General features: G+C 44.2%; 1 long non-coding RNA gene across 2 annotated transcripts; it reads left to right on the forward strand.

Moving 5' to 3' along the window:
- Positions 1-695: 695 nt before the first annotated feature.
- On the forward strand, positions 696-20,178 carry LOC132655986 (uncharacterized). Of its 2 annotated transcripts, none has more exons than XR_009593940.1 (4): positions 696-899; positions 7,835-7,981; positions 13,026-13,213; positions 19,559-20,178. It is a non-coding gene; the product is annotated as an uncharacterized LOC132655986 (long non-coding RNA). The 2 variants fall into 2 exon arrangements; XR_009593939.1 differs by lacking the exon at positions 19,559-20,178 and adding an exon at positions 13,897-15,222.
- The last annotated feature ends 840 nt before the right edge of the window (positions 20,179-21,018 follow it).

The raw sequence follows: 21,018 nt of genomic DNA on the forward strand, positions 1-21,018 counted from the left end.
GTACATAAAATCAGTGAATGAGAACAATCTTGGCTTTCTGTTGATAGATGGAAGATGACAGATTATGATGATAAATAGATGGATATTTAGATAGATAGATAGATAGATAGATAGATAGATAGATAGATTAGATAGATAGATGATAGATAAATAGTATTTAGGTAGGTAGATAGATAGATTAGTAGTTAGGTAGGTAGAGAGATAGATGGATAGATAGATTAGTTATCCAGCTCAGCTGCTGCTTATCCTGTAAAGCCTCCAGACAGAATTCTCCCTGAGTAAGTCACTGTGGGCTTCCATGTTGTGTCCCCCTTTCTTTTCTAAGTTTGCTCCAGGGGACAGAGGTTTCATTTAGCTGCCTCTTGCGATGGATGATTCCTTATTCTTTCTTGGAGCATGATGTTCTTTGGGTGATGATTCAAAGGCCAGACCCAGACTGATGCAAAAGCAAACACAAAGGTCTCTTAGGTAAGTTATAAAATATGGTTTTAAAATACAACTAAATCGGTGTGCTAAAAAGGAGTGAATAATTCCCTAAACTTAGGCGTTCCCAAAATTCTTTAGTAGTACCTACCGGAATGAACTGTTCTCTGCCTTTTCTTGAACCACGGGTTAAAACAATCATTCTTTAAAAAATATTTACTGAAGACTTATGCCATGTACTGTTACACAACAGGGAACAGAACCAACAAAAGTTCTTACATTTATGAAACTGTTGTTGGTAATGCGATAACACTGGGTCAGCTGTGTGCTTGGACTGACCCTGATGGCACCAGGGGGAACCGTGCAAGCTTCTCAGACACTGAGGTGGACGGGAGGGCAGCCCTGCACAGAGGAAGTGGTTCGGGACAATACAACAGCAAGTGGAAAGCTCAGACAACCAGTTCAAAACCCAGAAGGTACGTCGCTCACGCAGATTCCCGTGATGACTCAAGAAAAAGATTATCACTTGGTTATCAAAAAAGATAATCTTGTAGAAATTGAGAAGAACCAAGAAAAAAAGGTAGATGCTGCCTAGTTGTAACAGATGGCTGTTTTTAAAATTGCCTATTTGCTTGCTTAAAGAATAGGCTGTGATTTACTAACATTGGAGTAAACAGTTCCGTGTGGCTCCTGAAATGTTACTGTAACTCTAGTATTTAAACTCACATTGGCAGTTATAGGTTAATATTAATCAAATCACCTAACTTATAGAAAACTGTATTCTGTACAGTCAAATGGTCAAGTGATTTCCAAATACACTGGGCTGATGACCAGCCTCAGACCAGGACCCCTCTTAGTCTTTCTGGCACAAGGCTTTCTTGATTTAGTTTCCAGTCTCACTGTTTCCCAGTGTTACTTTTCAACTATCTGGTTCACGTGGCTAAAAAAGCAGTAAAGGTGGTGTTCTTTGGTGAGGGAGAAGGATGTAAGTTTTCGTTTGATAAAGCCAGACCATCCCTTCCAAGGTTTCTTTTTCTTTCTTTCTTTCTTTCTTTCTTTCTTTCTTTCTTTCTTTCTTCCTTCCTTCCTTCCTTTCTTCCTTTTTCTTTCTTTCTTTCTTTCTTTTTCTTTCTTTCTTCTTTCCCTCTTTCTTTCCTTCTTTCTCTTTCTTCTTTTTTTCTTTCCTTCTTTCTTTCTTCTTTTTTTCTTTCTTTCTTTCTTTCCTTCTTTCTCTTTCTTCTTTCTTTCTTTCTTTCTTTCTTTCTTTCTTTCTTTCTTAAGACAAGCACTGTATTGGCGAAGACAAGTGAAAGAGTTCACCACGGTGGGTCTCCATCTTTCTTAGGACCACAGCTGAGTGATGACAGTGTGGTCTGTTAGACATGAGCTCCAGAACATTTGGATCCTATAGTGTGCCTAGTTTGCCTCTGTGGATTCTCTGCTTTTCCAATATCATGACAAATGTGATGCTTCCTGAGAAAAAAAATTAAACTATATAATGGACTAACTCTATAGGAAACAAAGTCGGGTAGAGAACTGGAAAGTTGAATAGTCAGAGAGCAATTGGACACGTCCACTGATCGGGGAACAGCGCATTTCAATGTTTGTGCACACTCACGCACCAAGAGCGCCCTTCACCTGCAGCCCACACCGTCTGTCAGCAGAAATGGCTACGCTAACGTTTGCAAGCAATGGAACAACCGCTAGACTCCGCAGCCTCTGAGATCCTGCTCAAGGTGATCTCACTCTGCAGATAGCTTTCCCCAGGATTGTCCTCCACAGGGTAACAATGGCAGTCGTCAGAGGCTTGTAGTGAAACAGCCAGACTTAAAGTCCTGGTAATAAATGTTGTCTGTAAAACCCCAGCCTGCAAGATAACAAGAAGGGAACTAGATATCTTTCAGAAGAAAGTTGTAGCAACCCAAGGAATCTAGCCTTTAGGAGAGTAACGATTTTATATATATATTTATATATGTATATATATGTATATATAATAAAATATATACAATATTTTAAAAGACCAACTATATTAATGTTATATATATATATATATATATATATATATATATATATATATGACAGAGAGAGAGAAATTTAAGTTTGAGCACAGTTCCCCATAGAGTCTGTTACAACAATCAAAGTGACCAAATCTCCTGCTGAAGAGGCTTTTCACTGAGTAGTGATCCAAAAGGCCCTGAAAGGAAACACAGTTCTACTGTGAGCTAGACCTGGTGGGGGCCGCTGCACAAAGCCATGTGGAGTTTATGTGTAGCAGCAGCAGATAGAGGGTATTTCTGAAGTCACAGGGGTTTGCTGGCAGTGATATTCAAAAGGCAGTGTCACCCTGAAACTTTGTAAACTGTGAGCAAAGGCAGTGGAAAGCTTGAAACTTGAGAGGGAAGGAGTGTTGGTGATGTGTCCGCTGGGACAGTGAGTCTTGCTAGGTCCCTCAGCAAGCCCCTGGTTTGGCTGGCCGGTGACGTTGGATGTGTTCCAGCAAAGCCATCTATCCACTTCAGGTGGGTGGGGCAGGCGCTCTCAGAGAGAGGGGACTCTCTGAGAACCAACTCTAAAGTCAGCTTGGGAATCTCATCCTTATTCAGACAAGCCATTTCCAAGTTATCCACCATACATAAAACATACTCCTGTCAGCCTGGTAATTCTCAAAATGATGTCACCGAATCCTCAGACAGGACCAAACCTCTCTGAGAGCCTCCTCACTTCATTGGGCAGAACAAGGGCCCCTTGGAATGCCAACAGCTGTGACCAAAATAAGAAACTATTTCTTCTAAAATTAGTGAGCTTCTGTATGAGGTTCTTTGTTCTGCAGGAAGGCAGGGGGTCCCGGCTGTTCTCCAAAGTTAGGACACTGGCGTCGTCCCTGCAGCGAGCCTGGGGTGATTGATTGACTCAGAGTCCTGACTGACATCCAATTTCAGATGTCACAATTTGAACAGACTAATGTATGAGCAATGGCCCCTTCTCCCCAAGGAGCTGAGCAGAAAACACAGTGGTGCAGACACCAGCACGGAAAATGTTGAATGGTTAGAGAGCAATTGCTCGCTTCCCACTGAAGAGAGAGCAGCACAGTGAGGCTAAAAAAGAGGTTCCATAAATGCATGAGATCTATCAGGTCACAGAGGTAGATCTGTGTGTGTGTGTGTGTGAGAGAGAGAGAGAGAGAGAGAGAGAGAGAACCTAACCTTTGGACATGTACAGAGCAAACCATAGTAAGTGCCTGTACAAAACTATTTCATAGACGTCTGTATGCTTCTCAGCCCTGGTAACTTTGCACCCGAGGACCCTGAGCAAAGTCTAGGGACATTCCAAGACTTCATAATGGAAGGAATTGTAACTTCTACCCACAAAGCACGGGGTGAACCCACAACAAAGAATTACCTGTCCCTAAATGATAGCAGGGCTGAGGTGGGAACCTGCAGCAGAGCAAAGTTTAGGGTGAGTCACATCCTTCTCCGCAACATGCCCGGCAGCCCTGGACTCACCACGAAGGAAAAGACAGGGCTCAAGGTAATTAAATAACAGATATTTTAGGTAGCCAAACATATCCCAAGTTTTAGGTTTCTACACTGTACTGATATTTTCAAATAAACGGTACATCTCACACATTTGTGTATAGTCTTTGCCCCAGGTGGACCTTGCTCATACAGGGCAGATCATTTCAGACTTGCCAAGTTCCAGATACCAAACAGTCACACTTAGAGGGTGGGTACCATCTAGAAAATGTCATTCTAGAAGACTGGAATATATATATATAATTTTTTGATAGAGAAAGAGACGTGAGAGACTGGATTGTCCCAGCTTTTAAACGGACCTTTCTGTTTTGAACCATCGCCATGGCAGGGACACACCTGATGAGGCCTTCAAATATATCTCATGAAGATCATGTGGATGAGTGTAGCCCTCTGCCACAGGCTGATGACAACCGATCTGCTTAGCTGGCCAAATCATGAAAGACAATAGGGTGCGACCTTTCCAAAGACCGGTTTGGGAAGCTTAGATCTCGGAGCACTGAGGTTCACTGACCACCTACATCTCAAGTTTTTGCAATGCATCGCTCCTGGTTACCCTAACAGAAATGCTCTAAATGTTTCAGGCCCCTTTCCTTCCATCCAAACATTAGAACAACCTTTGAGTTTTGAGTAAGAAGTTCTGTCGAGTGCTGGGTCAACCAGCCAGCTGCGACTGTTCTGTGCATAGACCATTATATTTTGCAATAAAGGAGGATTAAAAACAGCTCTTGTGATTGCTTGTAATCTCCTCGGGAATAAATAAATGATAGCATATGGAAGTGATTTTAGGACATTTACAAAGCAACATTTTACTGTTTCTATAAACACAACTTCACCCTCCAGGGCATTTTAAAGGAGTATGGTCCACTTTGTTGATGCAGAAATAGCTGACTATCACAGAAACATATTAAACTTTACTGGCCCCACGTCAGCCAACTAAGCTAGTTACAAACAGTCGAGCGTGATTTTATTTGGCGCACACACGGGTAGTTGGTTGAATGGTTTACTCTTTAAAATAATTCCGCATGTGTTATCTTTCCAGGAGAGGAGAAATTTCATGGCTAAATTTCATGAAAATATCTATGCCGCCACAAGAATGTGACAAAATAGAAAATCCACATTCTTTCTCACCTCTCCTCTCAAATTACGGAGTCGGAGCCTCAGGCCTGGCTCTTCAGGCGGCGGGTGGGGCGCTGGCCGTGAGGACTCAGACCACACGCTGACGCCTGCCTCTTTTGTCCTCGGTTTAAAGCCAAATATATCCTGGGAAAGGAGAGCAACCGGCATGTGTACATATTTATCTGGTATTTTTGTAAACAAGACGAGAGTCGAGGGCCGTTCAGCGAGCTCTGGAGCAGGTATAGAAATAGCCAGGCGTGTGGACACAGCATGCACGCGCTGGTGACCTTGAGCACATGGCTAGACAGGGAGAGCTGCGAGAGTCAGGTCTGGGCCACGGGAGACACGCTCAAACGCAGCGCATGAAAAACACACACACGGGCGAACAGAGCCCAGGGGACCTGGGCTGACGACTCATCTCCACGACGCCCACAGTGACAAACCAGCGCGCTGGTTGAAAGGGGGCCGATGGTTTGAGGATAGACTCCTTCAAACGTGTCCGATGAGCACGTCTCTGGAGTTGGTGGCTGTCACGGCACACACAAGGCATCACACACAGTAGCGTCACCACTACCACCGAGACAAACCATCTGTAGGAGGGTCTCAAACGGGCGCTATGCTGCCTAACCTTGTAACCCTGACAGCTGGGGAGAAGGAGCCTCCAAAGAGCTGCCAGGCTGAGCTGCGGCCGTGTCAGTGAGGCATCTCCTCTATTTGCTAACTGCCCCATCCCCTAAGCAGGCGAGGCTGGGCTGTAGGAGAGCAGAATCTAACCACGGACCTGGGGGCAAGCCAGCGAGCGGCGGTCCTCCGAGGTCTCTGTCTACACGGGCTCCTGCATCGTTCCCGCCCTGACTCACTCAGAGACGGAAGGGGATGGGCAAGGGCAAGCCAAGCGGACCCTTTCCGCTCCCAGGCCGCTTCCGGTCGCGGTGTTTATGGCAGCGGCAGCAAGCAGGGGAGGGCAAACACACGCAAGCTCTCCCGTTGCGCTCTGCCCGTTCTTGTTCTGAACCTGTCCCTGCTTCCAGAGAAGCCAGCATGCCGGGCCGGAAGCCTGGTTGGCCTGCTCTTCTTTTCCAGCTCCCAGATCAGGTCTGCCTCTGCGTGACGTCACAGAGACACCACGCGCAAGCTGCGCCACGGGATGATTATTCTCCACCGTGTCTGCTCTCCCTTTTCCGCCCCTGTGCAGATATGACCACCACAGTCCTCTTAGTCACGCGTCCCACGGCCTGCTTTCTCCTCTACGCGACAGTGACATGACATTACATCACATTGCTGGTCAGGAACACGGACTTGGGAACCGTGAGCTGGCTCAGCAGGTAAAGGCACCTGCCAAGAAGCCTAGCGACCCGGTTTCCAGTCCTACACCCCATGTGGCGGAAGAGGACTGGCTCCTTCAAGTTGTCCTCACAAGTGTATACACATACACAGTAAACAAATGCTAACAAAAAAAATACTGAATTGGAAAATTTGATGTTTTATTGCAGTTACGGTCCAAATTCTAATAGGGTTTTCTAGGTGATTTAATGAGCTGTTCCTGATATTTTTGAAAGAAGAAAACGGATGCGTGTTGAACAAGTTGTATAGAATTGTCTTACTCTTCTTGGTTTATTTATCGAGAAATTGACAAATTGCAATAGCGCAGCTCGGTAGATAAGCACGCCATTTATGCTAACGTTTGCCCTGTCTCATCCACAGCCACAGCTTAGTTATTCCCTTTCAAATACAGCTGAATTATTTCCTAGGTACTTGAAAGTCTTCCAGAATGTATTGGGAAGCCCAGCATAATGGCATGCAGCTGAAATTCCAGCGTTTCAGAGGCTGATGCAGGACATTTTACAGGCTAGCTTGGGCTGATGTTTTGTTATAACTTATTTTATTTTATTAAGTAAACTTTTAGGTCAAAACATATACTTGTTGGCAAACCCAGGCCAGCTTTGAAGTGGCACTGGATCTGGGCGCCTTGTTCCCTTTGGGCCTTGCTCCCTTTGGACTGCTTAGGTTTAGGGACAGGGTCAGCTTCATCCCACGAAGCCTGGTTCAGTCAGCTGCCAGGAAGCTGACTGAATAAATGATTTTTAAGCTGCTAAACAACTGTATCCACAGAGTGAAGGTTCCAGCATGGCAGGCACCAGTGCCATGCTGCTGGCTTCTTTGTGCCATAGTTTCCACATCGTTTTTCACCAGTGATTCAGTGAGTCTGTTTACGTCACACTTGCTATTTTGTGAATGGCGACAGTCTGGGAAGAATAAATCATGAACTTGCAGGCACAGGCATGAAAATGAATACTCCAAGAGCCTGACAGCTGAGAAGGAGGAGGAGAGAGACGAGGAGGAGGAAAAGGAGGAGGAGGAGGAGGTGAATTTTTATACGCGCTAACATGAAAAGCACGAATCCACCCCCATCCCTCACCCCTGTCCCCCAACACAGCCCCACTGAAGGTTGGCAGACACAGGACAAAAGGCAGACTTTTGAGGACAAACTTCAGAAGCCACACAGGATTGCCACCTCTAAACCCTGATCTAATGCAGAGTCTTCACGCCTTTAGTATCTCCACACACCTTGAAAATTACAAAGTTACGCTCTCCCAAACTTAGTAACAATCTTCAGGTCTTGTGGGCTATGCTTGGATTAAGATTTCCCTAATAGGTGACTGCCACTCATGATTTCCATGAAATTGGTTGGGCTGTGTCATCGTCTCCTTGAGCTAATAATAATAATAATAATAATAATATAATTGCATGCCATTGAACAGCGAGCTCTGTAATCATGAGAGAATGAAGTCTTGGCCCGATCTCCACAGAAGCATGCAGGGACTCGACCAGAGGGAGCTGCAGCCGGGAACTTGGCAGCCAGCCTTCCCCATAAACGAGCAGACTGACATAGCTGTGGCTAAATGTAGGTGAGTAGTCAGAACACTTGTTCTGTTTGCACACTCGGAGTGTTTTCTAGAAGGTTCTCAGATATCAAGACATACCATATAGGAATCGTTCCAATAAAAAAGTTCTCCCTGGGTACTTCTCCCAACACCCATGTCAGCGCAGGGCAGGTCGGATAGAAACAGTAAGGAGGCTTCCCAGAGAGAGGACCCAGCCAGATGCACTTTCGGTATCTTATAAGAGGTCTGCCTTTCCTTGTCTCTCTGTCTTGAGATTCTCACTTCCTTTATGTGCATATTTCTATCAATGGCAGGACATGCACAGAAGTAATGTAAAGAATTAAGCCTCAGAAAACAAATTCAAGCAGTTGGTCATGGCTTTTACAATATACCACGGCCATTATTCCTAAGTGATGACAAGCCCCAAACTGTGGCCTCTTTAAACACATAGGTACCCATCAACAAGCCTCACACTACAGTGCTACTTCCTGCAAAGATTTCCACGCACAAAAAATCCCCCTCCGTCCCATAGGAGATGCTAGAGAGAGGCAACTAACAATTATGCTTCAGCAAATTCAATACAAAAGCACAAAATGGTTTCAAAACCATTGCGACGGACTCCAACGGTCCGTTTGGTATGCATAATTGACTAGCTTTGACTTGATTTCTAAAAATCAAGGTAATGGCTAACTGACTGGCGTGTTCATCTCCTAAAATTCCAACTGTATCGTGTGCCACAAATAATTAACGTTAGGACAGAAAGCACAGTGCAGGAGAACGAGATGCTCTGCTCCTTTCTCCTTTAATAAAAAAAAGCACCTTTCCAGGCTGCTTAAACACAAAGGAGCCTCAGCTTGCATCTGCTGTCTTTGATTCCATCCTCCTTCCATGCGTTGCCTGAGAAGGAAAGCCTCTAGCCAGCTGCCTGCCGTTTGGGGTAACCTGGACAGGGCAGACTGGCAGAAGGAGGGAGTGGTGTGTTCCACCAGCGTCCTGGGCTCTGCCTGTATCCCTCTGCTCGCTCGTCGCTTGCTCTTCCTGTCTGTGCCCTTCCCTGTCCACTCTCCTCCGTAGTTTTTGATCCAAAAACTAAAGGAAGTCCTCAGAGAAGGAAAACTTACAGTGACTTTAGCAAAGGCGAAGAGCTTGTGCCCATCAGAAGCGTGGCTGTGAAGTATCAAACGCGTCTGTTCTTACGATCCCTTCAGCCACTCCATACTCAGGGTTTCACCCGTACCTTGGGGGTTCACAGGATGTCGCTCTCCCAACTCGTCTCCTCCTCTCCCCTTCCGTGACTCTTTCTCTCCGTCTACCCTTCCTTTCCTGTCTTCCCAACTCAGGTTCAGCATGTCCGACCTCCATGACTATCTGGACCACCTGACACAGTCAGAGCAGCGTGATTCTCAGAAGAACCAAGAACAGAGCCAGTTGCAGTTGGTTTGGGTCATGGTTTTTAAACTGGAGCCATTTTGTCAGCGCAGTTTGGTGCAGGGTTTGGGAATACAGGGCAATGGCTCCTGACGTCTCTGCTTGTTGTCATTACTTGTTTAGACTGTGAAATTCAAATGTCCTAGTACACGCACGAGGCAACTTCATAAGCCAAGTGCCTCTTTCTATGGCCATGTCTGCTCAATACCGAAAGGGTCATTGCTTAAACAGCCACGAATCCCAACTGCTAGTAGTTCTGACCTGTCTTCTCCGCACAGCGAGCCAGGCTGGCGCAGCTATCTGGCACGCTCTGAAGCGCTGTGGGGATTGTCAGCAAGTCAGCAGCCATCCTAATATGAGTGAGTTGTAAGAGCTGAGAAAAAGAGCAGTTTATGCCCGTTTCCAAGTGAGTCGTTAGCAAATAAATGTTATCCTGCTTGCTTCTCTTCCAGTTTGTTGGCTTTCCACAGAGGTCCGTGGCATTGGTTTGTTTATAACTTTTGTGCTGACAAGCTGGTTTTATGCTTTGTAGACTCTTAGTGCTTAGCATTGACGACCTTGTATCAGTATCAGATACTGGTACCTGACCCTCAACTATGAAGTGAACCTACAACAGGATTTTGAGGTGCATTTTGGTTTGTTTTTGTTTTTGTTGTTTGGTTTTTCTCTTAGTTTGGGGCAAGATCACCTTTTGGAAAGAAAATGGAAGGAAGAAGTATTTTGCTAAGGAGGAAATGAGTTCCCGGGTTTACTTCTTTTCCACACATTTCTGTGCTTCTGGCAAATGCCAGGGAGATCTTGGCAGGCTAAACCCAGGTTTCTGGCAAAGTCTCTGACTCTTCATGTTCTCAGTCCTGGGTTAGAGATGCCCTGGGGTCCATGACAATTGTGAGGGTCCAGTTTATGGGCCTCTGGGTCACCAACTGCCTGCGTCTACCATCTGTAAATAGAGTATTGTGGAAGCTATTAGCTTGTGAGAGGAGAAACTGTGGAAGCTATTAGCTCATGAGAGGAGAAATTATGCCTTGCCCACAAAGGGCTATACTTTATAGTAAATATACGATAAGCTAGACTGTAAGTCAACAAACACAACAGCCAGCTATGCCATTTCAGATAGAAAACAGACACTAACATTTTATTATTTGAGCCATTGGGTTTATGCCTAGTAAATTAATTGTCCTAAATTATGTGGTTTTATTCCTAAAAATGGACTTTTGAATAGAAAATAGGCTTATATATCTCAATATTAATTAACATGTTCTTTTTTGCTTACTTTAATTTAGAACTGTATCTGTTTTAAATCTCCTTTCATTGCTGATGCACTTCTATTTAATTAAATCAAATATGTTATTAGTGTAATATAAATACAAGCACTTTTTAAAAGCAAGCAATGTTCCAGTATGTGTGTAGCTAAATTTGAACCTCAAATACTTCGTAAGCCGACTGGCTGCAGTTGTTGTGCTGTGTTTTTCCATCACAGACAAAAGCAGTTTGGACTATCTTATAAATTCAGAGTCCAGGGAATTCCAATGGGATAATGTCACTGACCTCAAGTACAAATAATCGCTGGTGGATTTTATAGTATGATAATGTGAAAGTTGCAAAGGGCTCATTCTCAGGCTCCATCGGAAAACCTGCTAAATCAACAAAAGGATGAGGTAGCGTGTGGACTAAGAAAGCAGAGTCCTAAGCCTTGTCACCTCAAACAGGAGGATTCCTAAATAACTCCAGAGATCAAGAAGGAGCATGTCCGCTTGAAGTCTGTCCAGCATGGAAGCATCTCCCATGAATTAATCTCCCTGTACTATTCGAACAAGCACAAAGTCAACTTGTAGCTCACTGGTTCTTCTTTATTTTAATGTGTATTTTTTTTGGTTGTTTGGTTGGTTTTTGTGTTTTGTTTTGGTTTTGTTTGTCTGTTTGTTTGTTTGTAGTTGTATCACTTAAGTCAACTAAATTTTTCCAAAGCGTGAAGCTGCATTAAAACAACAAATCAGAGTTTAGATGGCTACCACCACTATGGGGGTACGAACAAAGGCTGACTTCAAAGGTCGTGGGAGAAACAGATTGCTCAAACCACGCTATGTGTGTTTACACCCACAGCCTGCCGAAATCTCCCTGATATTTGTCAGAAATGCAGCTGCAATTAGGGAGAGTGAAAGAAAGTCAGCTTCAGTTTGCTAGCTGACCCGAGGCATCTAATTTATGTAGTTGTTCATTGTTAAAACACGCAAGCTGAGTGGGATTGGAGGCCATATGCCATTTGTTATGAAAAGCACATTCCTTTAGTCTTTGTAACAAAAACCATATGGATTTCTGCAAGTTAATTATATTATAAATGTGCTGTAATAGTTGGGGGAGGAATGGTCTAGCAGTAACTGCAAGAACCTGCAAGACTTAAAAGAAAAAAAAAAGAAACAAAACTCAGGTTTGCCTGAAGTACCTCAGTTTCCCAACACTTAAAGTAAAGAGTGACTCATAAATGTTATCAAAACAGAATTACAAACTTTAACTCAGGTCAATATATAAATATTAAAACAGTGAAAGCTTTTTCTTAATATTAACTGAGTAGTTAATCAAAGCTGTCTCTTTCTCCCAAAGCTCTGTCCCACCTCCACAAGAGCCAACATTCCAGAACACGAATCTAACTGTTTAAAGCGTTACTAAATGGAACCTATAGAATAACGCTTCCCAGCCTGCTCCAGCCCTGCTCTCTGGCCCCAGCCCACCAGCATCTCCTTGTCCTGGTAGGTAGATGTGCACGCCAGGTCCCTGTATCCTCAAAGACTGTGCACTCCTGCCCGCATCCTGGACCAGCCCATCTTCCAAGGAAGATAGTCCTGACCATCTCCAGACTCCCACAGCTCTCTGCTCTGAGCTCTAGTAGCAGTTTCTGGATACCTTTTAAGTAATTACATTGAGCAATAACAATGTAAACCCCTCCCTCAAATACAGGCTTCTAAAGAAAAGGGTCTGAGGCATATAAAGTAGTAAGGGATCAGTAAGTATGATTTATGACCTATCTTTAAAAGTCCCCAAGGAATCTCATTTTTAACTAGTTTCCACATTGCTGTCCACCAATCACCCCTCTAGCTGTGACTTTTTTTTAGTAGCTGGAAAATGATCCCAAGAGACTTGTAATGTCCTTAACTATCAGAGACAAACTTTTCCACTGCCCTATCCTTTTGATTAAAAAAAAATGAAAATAATTTTAGAAAGTTTTCCATCAAGAACTCAAGCCAGCCTTTGGTTAAACCTCAGCTAACCAAAATTAAGTAAACGCAAATCTTCGTTCTTGAAGCATTCCAGCTAATCAGGGTCTTGTGGAGCCTTCCAGAACAGAGGCAGCCTGTCCAGAAGACAACCAGGCCTCTGCCTTGACCTACCAGCTGGGGGTAAATGCCACAACAATAGTTACTAAAACTGCGTAGCATCAAATCCCACCAGCCAACGCAGACCAGCACTCTGCTGACCTACTTCGATTTTGTTGTTGTTTGTCTGATTGATTGAATGATCGGTTGACTGGTTGATAGGTTGTGTTTTTGATTTATACATTTTAGAGACAGAAAAACCTCTTTCTGATTACATGGAATTTAGATTCTGTGAAAAACAAGTGTCTAAGGAATCCTCTTTCTCTCAGGAAGCCATATCCTCCTGTATCAAGAGCGGCAGGAGAGCATGGGCATTTGTGTCTGAGTATGCTCTTGGAGCTTACAGAAAATCAGAGGATGACTGAGGGTCAAAGAGGACAAAGGGCAACCAAAGAGTGTGGCTTGTAAATGCATCAAAAGGAGGAAATCGGCTCTACTACCTTAATCCAGGAGCGAGGTAAGTTAGCCATTTGCCTACTTGGTAAACAGTCTACAAGATGCTACATTAATTTTTAATTGTCATTAGAAGGTTGGGAAGAGGAAAGAGGTCCAGGGAGGAGGAGGAGAGACAAGAGAAGGTAGTGAGTGAGGTAGGAACATGATAAAAGCACATTATATGTGTGTTTGGTAAAATGAAACCCACTTTTTACAATTAATTTGCATTTATTTTTTAAGACACTTAGCTTCCTGGGGCTCAGTACACTTTAATTTTATCAGAACTCCAGGAAATGTCATGGCAACCCAGCCTCTGGGAGGAGGGCTCTGTGTTGCAGGCATCTTTGGATATCTGAGTTTCTTCCAGGGGAGCACACACCAACTTCCTGTCTCCCTTTCTGCATCTATAGATCCCAAGTTCCTGAAGGGAAAATGAGAATGAGAAGATGCATATGTGTGTGCCTGTGTGTGTATGTGTGTGTGTCCTGTTTGTGTGTGCAAATGTGTGCGCAAATATGTGTGTGCTCCTGTGTATGTGGTGTGTGTGTGTGTATCTGTGTGTGTGTGTGTGTGTGTGTGTGTGTGTGTGGTATGTGATGTGCTGCTTATGTGCATTGAGTGCCTGCCTCCACCTCGCTATGTTGGGATTACAGATTTGAGCCACCTCATATTTTTTGATTCTCTAAATCCCTTTTTATTTTCTAGAAACATGCAAACTGGGACTCCCAGGACTGGAGGCTCTGGTTCAAGCCCACCTCTTTGCTGGGTTAAGAGTCCTTACTGTACCTCAACTTCTCCATCAGCAATCTGCTTTCTTGGGGGGGGGACGAGTGTAAATAACACTATTAACTGCACATGGGCTTCTTTCTCGGTTAGCACATAACCACAGTAACTTTCAGAGAGTCATTACCAAGCTGCGCCTTCATCTGTCCATTTAACAACTATATTTGAATGCTCACTGCGTGTCACATGTCGGTCACTGGGCTTCATTGCTGAGCAGACCTCAATTTGCTGCGCTTGTGGCTTAAAGCCTAATAATGAGACTAGGAAATGCTATGTCTTCACTACTGGGCACCTTCATTTGTTCCCTAACCCGTGTGTGAGCACGGACTGACACAGACTGCACTCCCACAATACAGCACACTTTTGTCACTTTAAACAGTGACTCAACTTAGGATTTCCAGACACAACCGAATCTGCACTGTGTGAGGCTGGAGAAATGTCGGCACGTATTTAAAACCAGAGAAGAAAGAGCAAGACTGAACAACTCTCCCAAGAAGACCCTCAGGCCTGCTTACTGACAACCCTGTACACCTAGCCTGGAGCACACACGTTAAATGAAACAAGCCAGAAACAAATATCACGTGAAACCCAAAAAACAAAAGTCATAGAGACGGTGAGCAGAATGCTGGGTGCAGGAACTGGAGCAGAGTATGTGGGAGAATAAAGGAGATGCCGACAAAGAGTAAAAAAGTCTCGGGCAAGAGGAAAATTCCAAGAGATCTGTTGTTCTGGTTGTTTTCCTTTTATTGGGATTTGTTGGATGGTTTTCGTTTCGTTGTTTTTGTTCTGGTTTGGTTTGGTTTGGTTTGGTTTGGTTTGGTTTGGTTTGGTTGTAAACTTGACAGAAGCTAAAGTTTTCTTTGAGGAAGAACCTCAGTTGAAGAAACGCCTTCATCAGATTGGCCTGTAGGCAAGTCAGTAAAGCATCTTCTTGACTGACGATTGATTGGGGTTCGGGGGGCTATGCCAGAACCCCTTGATCAGAGCCAGCACTGGGTAGAAGGAAGAAGCTGCCTTGGCAAGCCATGCCGGGCAAGCCAGTGACTTGCATCCTGGCCTCTGCTCCAGATTCCTGCCCTGATTACCCTGTATGACAGGTACAACCGTAAGCCGAAATAGCCTTTTCCTGTTCCAGCTGCTTCTGGTCATGGCATTTTATCACACCGCAATAAAAAGTCACTCGAGCAATGGCGGATATGATTAATAGTGAAAGTTTTGTTTACTTGAGAGCGTGGGTTTTAAATGTTCCACCACTAAAGTATCTGTAAAGTAATATATGCTAATCGGCTCAGTTTAGCCATTCCGCACTGTCTGTCTCAAAACCTCATGCTCTATATCATAAATGCAATGCGTCCTAAGTTTGTGCAAGTAAAGACATCCTTTATCTGTGGTGACAGTAGCAGCTGGCTCGTCGCCTTTCTTCTAGGCCGCAGCAGGATTCTCGGCACTTTATAGCTGTTGATTCGTTTAACCATTGCACTAGCCCCCGAGAGAGGTAGTAACAGCAGTGCTATCCCCATTCCACAGGTGAGAACATTAAGGTACAGAGGGAGTGAATACACACAGCCAGTAAGGAAAAGCAGGGTTCCAGCCCTGCCCGTGCTTGAGCACGCATGTGGTGTTGCCCATCCATGGCACGTGCTGGGGCCTGTCAAGAGCTGTAGAGGTTTTGCTGTTGCTTGTCTCAATGACTTAATCTCTTCTCCCAGTGACATTATCCTTTTCCATACCTAAATGATAAATTCTGCTTGACAGGCGCCGGTGGAAGTCCCAACTACAGCAAAACAAAATATCCAGTTCTTTGCAATGAGGAATTTGGTGTCCTGGGGTTTTCTACGGTGATTTTATAATTGCTTCCTAAACACAAGGCTCCATCCCTCAAGCTTAATAGGAAAGTGTACTGCTTTTGTCAGCATACAGGAAGTTGTTTACAGGCGTGATAGAACCTTGCCCTGCAAGAAATGATTCTGCTTAACACTCAGAGCATTTCAAGATGAAATCAGTTCGGCTCTGAAGGTGGAAAGCCCAGATCTGAACTGGCTGTGTCCTGTGGACTCTCAGAGCCACACACCCTGTCATCTTGGGTCACGCTGCTTCCTAGCTTCAGGCAGACCAGCTGTCAGGGGTGGAAGAAGAGAGCACACGTAAAGCAGACCTATTTGGGCAGGTTGACACGGGGAGGGTGCCTTTTGCTGTTTTCAGGGTGTCGAGATTTTCTTTTTTTGAGCTGAAGATTAAGCAACCATCACAAAAGCCTTCCTCAATCGCTTTGAGAATTCAGACAGAAAGGTTTTTCTTTTTTTTGGGGGGGGGTGTTCTTAAAAAAAGTATAATTTCTTAAAATAGCAGATGGCCACATTGACATAAAGAATTCCTACACAGGCTGGTTAGGTAGACGAGGGGTAGAATCTTCACCTAGCAGTTGAGAGACTTGGGGTTTGGTTTCCAGGAATGACTTCCTCCTCCTACCGACATACAGCTTCATTATCCTACTACTGACTGATGAACGCAGTGCCGCTTTGAGGGAAATATGATTCAGGTGAGGTAACACACACCTTTAATGCCAGCACTTGGGAATTAGAGGCAGAAGAATCTGAAGTTCAAGGTCATTGTCAGCCACATAGCAAGTTCAAGGCTAGCCTGGGCTAAAGGAGACTCTGTCTGAAAATGCAAAGAGCTCTGGAGCAACTGTCAACAGGGGTGTTGGAGAACAAGAGTGACAGTGGAGATGATGGGATAGAATTCCTGGATCAGATACTTTTTCCCTCTAGAGATACAATCTTTTGCCCCATGAACTACATGCGGTGCTGTGATTAATCCTCATGTTGGAAATAAGAAAAAAAATGAGTAGCTCTAAAATAGCAAACATTAGCTTTAAAGATAAGAATATACCTGAGTCAGCCTGACTTGAATGTCCTAGACTTGGCATGAGAGTGCCAGCTGTGAGCAGGTGTGCCTTTCTCCAGAAGGATAGGGGTCAGTTGGCTGACATAAAGACAAGACCAAAACTCAGCATTCCGCCACAGTATCATATCAAAAACAGGGGCATTTATACAGGTCAGGATGACACTAAGGCTCTTGACAGTGCCCCTCAGATCAAATGCTACTCCCACAAATAGAAAAAAATGTAAGTGCCCTGAGCAGATACTCCAAACAGTGGACATACTTGGGTCTGATAAAGGCTACAATATTGTCCAAGGTAGCTTAGTTTGCACAGAGGGCAGAGGGAGGCAGGGTCTGTAGTTAGGAGATTGTGTGTGTGTGTGTGTGTGTGTGTGTGTGTGTGTGTGTGTGTTTGACTGTTTGGATGGATGTTTGGTTGGTTGGTTGGATGTTTATTTGGTTGGTTGGTTGGTTGGTTGGTTGGTTGGTTGGTTGGTTGGATGTTTATTTGGTTGGTTGGTTGTTTGGTTGGTTGGTTGTTTGGTTGGTTGGTTGGGGTGGGTTTTAGCACTAAGGAACTTGAGATAATGTGAAGCGTGAAGGACCGAGAGCTAAGTTTGCCTTCTGGCAGGTGTATAGAAATGATAAAGGGAATAAGGAAATTTTGTTAACCCTGTTTTTCCCATCTTGGCTACTTCAATGAAGACAACCAGGCCTCGGGGCATACAAACTTCACAGCCATTCCAACTGAAACAATCCTGACATATCACTGAAAACCCATGGCAGGCTGTGCCTATCTTTCAATACAGGACGTAGGAAGGAAGTGACACCAAACAACCCAAAGGTGACAGCAGTAGTTTAAAGGAGCTGAGCGGTGTCCTGGGAATGTCTAATCAAACCATCCCGGGCAAGTTCCAAAGCCATTAGCCATAAAATCAAATTACTCAAAGTAGCTAATAAATGAGAAGACACATTTGTGAAATGTCAGGCACACTACAGTGAGCCTCGCACACATTTTGTCGTCCTTCACACGTGAAAAGAACTGAGACTCAAAAGTTTTGTGCGGCTTTCCCATAGGACTACAAATCCTATTCCCTTCCCTCCATCAACCGTTTCCCACAGATGAGTATAGGACCTCCATACTAAAAATGTTCACATGGAAAAACAACTATAAAATTATTTTGGATGGCAGCATCACCCAAGTTACATGGATTGCAGCCATGCAAACTTTACAACACACATGGGAAAACCTGGAAGGAAGCGTGGAGCATTCTCAAACATGGAGTTGTGTCAGGACAGCGTGGCTACAGCGGAGTCTTTAAAACTCCTATTGACATTGCTGTGAACTTAGAAACCTACTTCTCCAGCATTTAAATGGTTAGGCAAAGGCATTCAACACCAGCAGGGAGACATCAGGAACATGGAGAAGAAGAGTTCTCATTCTTGTCTAAGGGGGAAAAAGGGCAGGAACTCATGTTGGCTGCCACTGGGAAGGTTGAAAACCTAAGGGGTTCACGTACAAACCAGGCTGCTGCTGGGCAACCACGGGGCAGCCGGAGATAAGGGTAGCTGAGATGTCTAAATTTCACAACTTGACAATAATGAGTGACATGATGACTGTGTGCAAGGGACTTTATTGTAACTATTGTGTGGAGTGTGGCTGGGAGGAAAGCGAGGCCGGGGAAGGCTGACCAGAATCTCATGTGTGGTGGGCACCTCTTTCTTGAGCACTGCAACACAGCCCCCCTGACCGTGAGGGTCGCAGGAACGGGTGGGTGTCCCCTGTGGGTGGGCATCCACAACACAGCCACTGAGCTGAGAGAAGACTTTGAAATGCCCTGACTTGCATGCTGTTCATCACTGACTAACAAGCCAAGCATGGAGCAGAACGGCAAATTTGGCCTGCTGGGATGGTGGGAAAGCTTTGAGAGGTGATACGTACGTGCCTACTTACGTGCGTAATATTTTTAAGCAACAGCTGGCTTGGGGCCACACTGTGGGCATCGCTTCTGTGTGGCTTCCACAGTGGGCCTAGCACACGTTTCAGGAAGATATGATCTTGTTCTAATTATGGAAATGACGGAGCCGATCAAATTACCCACAGCATGTCTTGTGTTACACCGAAGAAACAATTCTCATAAGGAGCTTTGGTTTGATGATCAAAAGTTGCGAGCCATCTCTGTAGGCCTTTGAAGGAACGGAAAGTGCAACCAGTGGCAAAAGGACAAACAAGGGATGTGGAAGGAAGCTTACCCTTTAATACCGGCCACTGTGGGTATTGGTTCACCTTAATTACCACCGCATGGCTTAAAAAATAATGATGATTATGAAGAAAAGGAGCTCTAATTTTCTGTAAGCTTTGAACAAAAATTCTGGGGTTTTTTAGATTATAAGTACTTTTTATAAGTAGACTTTAGATTATAAGTACTTTTTATAAGTAGGCTTACTGGATACCAAGACTGTATCATACTTGCTAGATCTCTGAATAAACGTGTTCCTCAATTATGAAGGATTTGGGCCTGGAACAGTGGCATGTGCCTATAAACCCAGCGCTTAGGAGGTGGGGGCAGGAGGATCCGGAGTTCAAGGGTACCTGGCATAGGTCACCCTGATGCTGCTCAGCCCTTTGGCTGTGCCCTAGTCCTTAAAAATAACAACTAGAGATTTAGATGTTTCACCTTTGCCTTTCTCCTTTGTGCAGGAAGAGAGGTGACGCCCTTCTCTAGGAATGAGTGAGGAGTATAGTTAATAAAGCGTCAAGGAGAGAGGACCCCAAACATTCCTGAGGCAAAAATTCTTGCCACTTGTGCAAGGGAAGAGAATGAAACTTCTGAAGACTCCGGGAGGCAATGAAGAGAGAATTCAGTGGCCCGACCGACAACATCACACACATTCTTGTCACTGCATGTTCCATACATGGTTAAAAAAAAAAACAACACACATGATCATGAGAGTCCTCACCTCACATATAGTTTTACTTTTCAGGTAACTTAAACAGACAGCTTACTTGTCTTGGGCGGTGCCCATTTATCCTCTTGCCTTGCATCCTGCCCATCACCCAAGTTAGGTCAATGACCATAACAACAAAAGTAATAATTTATCCTTTTAACACTGGCATAGCTTTAAAGATGCCCAAATCTCAGTGGAAGATCCATCATTATCCCAGATTTGCCACAAGGAGCAACAGCTGGATATCCAGAGGCCAGAGCTCAGGACCTGGGTGCTGTGCCTTCCTCTGGCCAGCCCAAATTATAACAAAAGATAAAGAACAAACTTATGAATTAAGTTCTTGTCTGCCTATACTTTACTAAATAACCTGAGCTGGAAGAATGGTTAACCTGATGTAATTTGTATGTTCCTGCCTTTCTCCCTGAAGACTGACGTTTCACTCATCCTTTGCCTTGGTCTCCAACAAGACCAGACCTCAGACAGTGAGTCTTTTTCATGGGCAAACGACTAATGATGTTTTTCTGGGCCTCTTCTTTGGAATAAAAAAAAAAAAAAAAGGAAAGGATGAATTTCCGATGTAGATATTCAGGCTTCAATATATATATATATATATATATATATATATATATATATATATATATATATATGAAAACTAAATTCAGAAGAGAAGTCACTTGGAGCCTCAACACTCATGCCAAACCCCATCCAAGGCTTCATACCCACACACAGCTAACGACTAGGAATGGCTGTCTTGCAGACTGGTGTAAATATAAAATGGGATGACCTGTGCAAAGCATTTTTCAGACTGCCACACATATAACATAGACTTGGAAATTCCCAAATTCTAACTCATGCTTTGCTCTTTTTTTTTAACTTGTTTCTCCCTCTCCTATTCAACACTGAATTTCTTCAAGTGAGACACTGTGTGTCTGCCTCTAATATTATCTCCTTGCTCCAAGTAGGGACTCATCTTAGACATTGTTTCTTCTTTTCCTCTAGAGTGGATCTGACCGTCAGTCTGATGACCTTGTCCTCTGAAACACAACCATAGTCAATTTCCCCTCTCTGTCTCTGCTATAATTACTCAGGCTCATATCTTCTCCCCACCCCCAAACTACCATTAAAACCTTTTAACTCTGTGTATCCATCTTTCCAGATTCCAACCATCTTGCTCATTCCCCATTAATGTGGATTTTCTAAAACAAAAACGCG

This window comes from Meriones unguiculatus, chromosome 8 (assembly GCF_030254825.1).
Source record: "Meriones unguiculatus strain TT.TT164.6M chromosome 8, Bangor_MerUng_6.1, whole genome shotgun sequence".
In the NCBI taxonomy this organism is placed as follows: Eukaryota; Metazoa; Chordata; class Mammalia; order Rodentia; family Muridae; genus Meriones; species Meriones unguiculatus.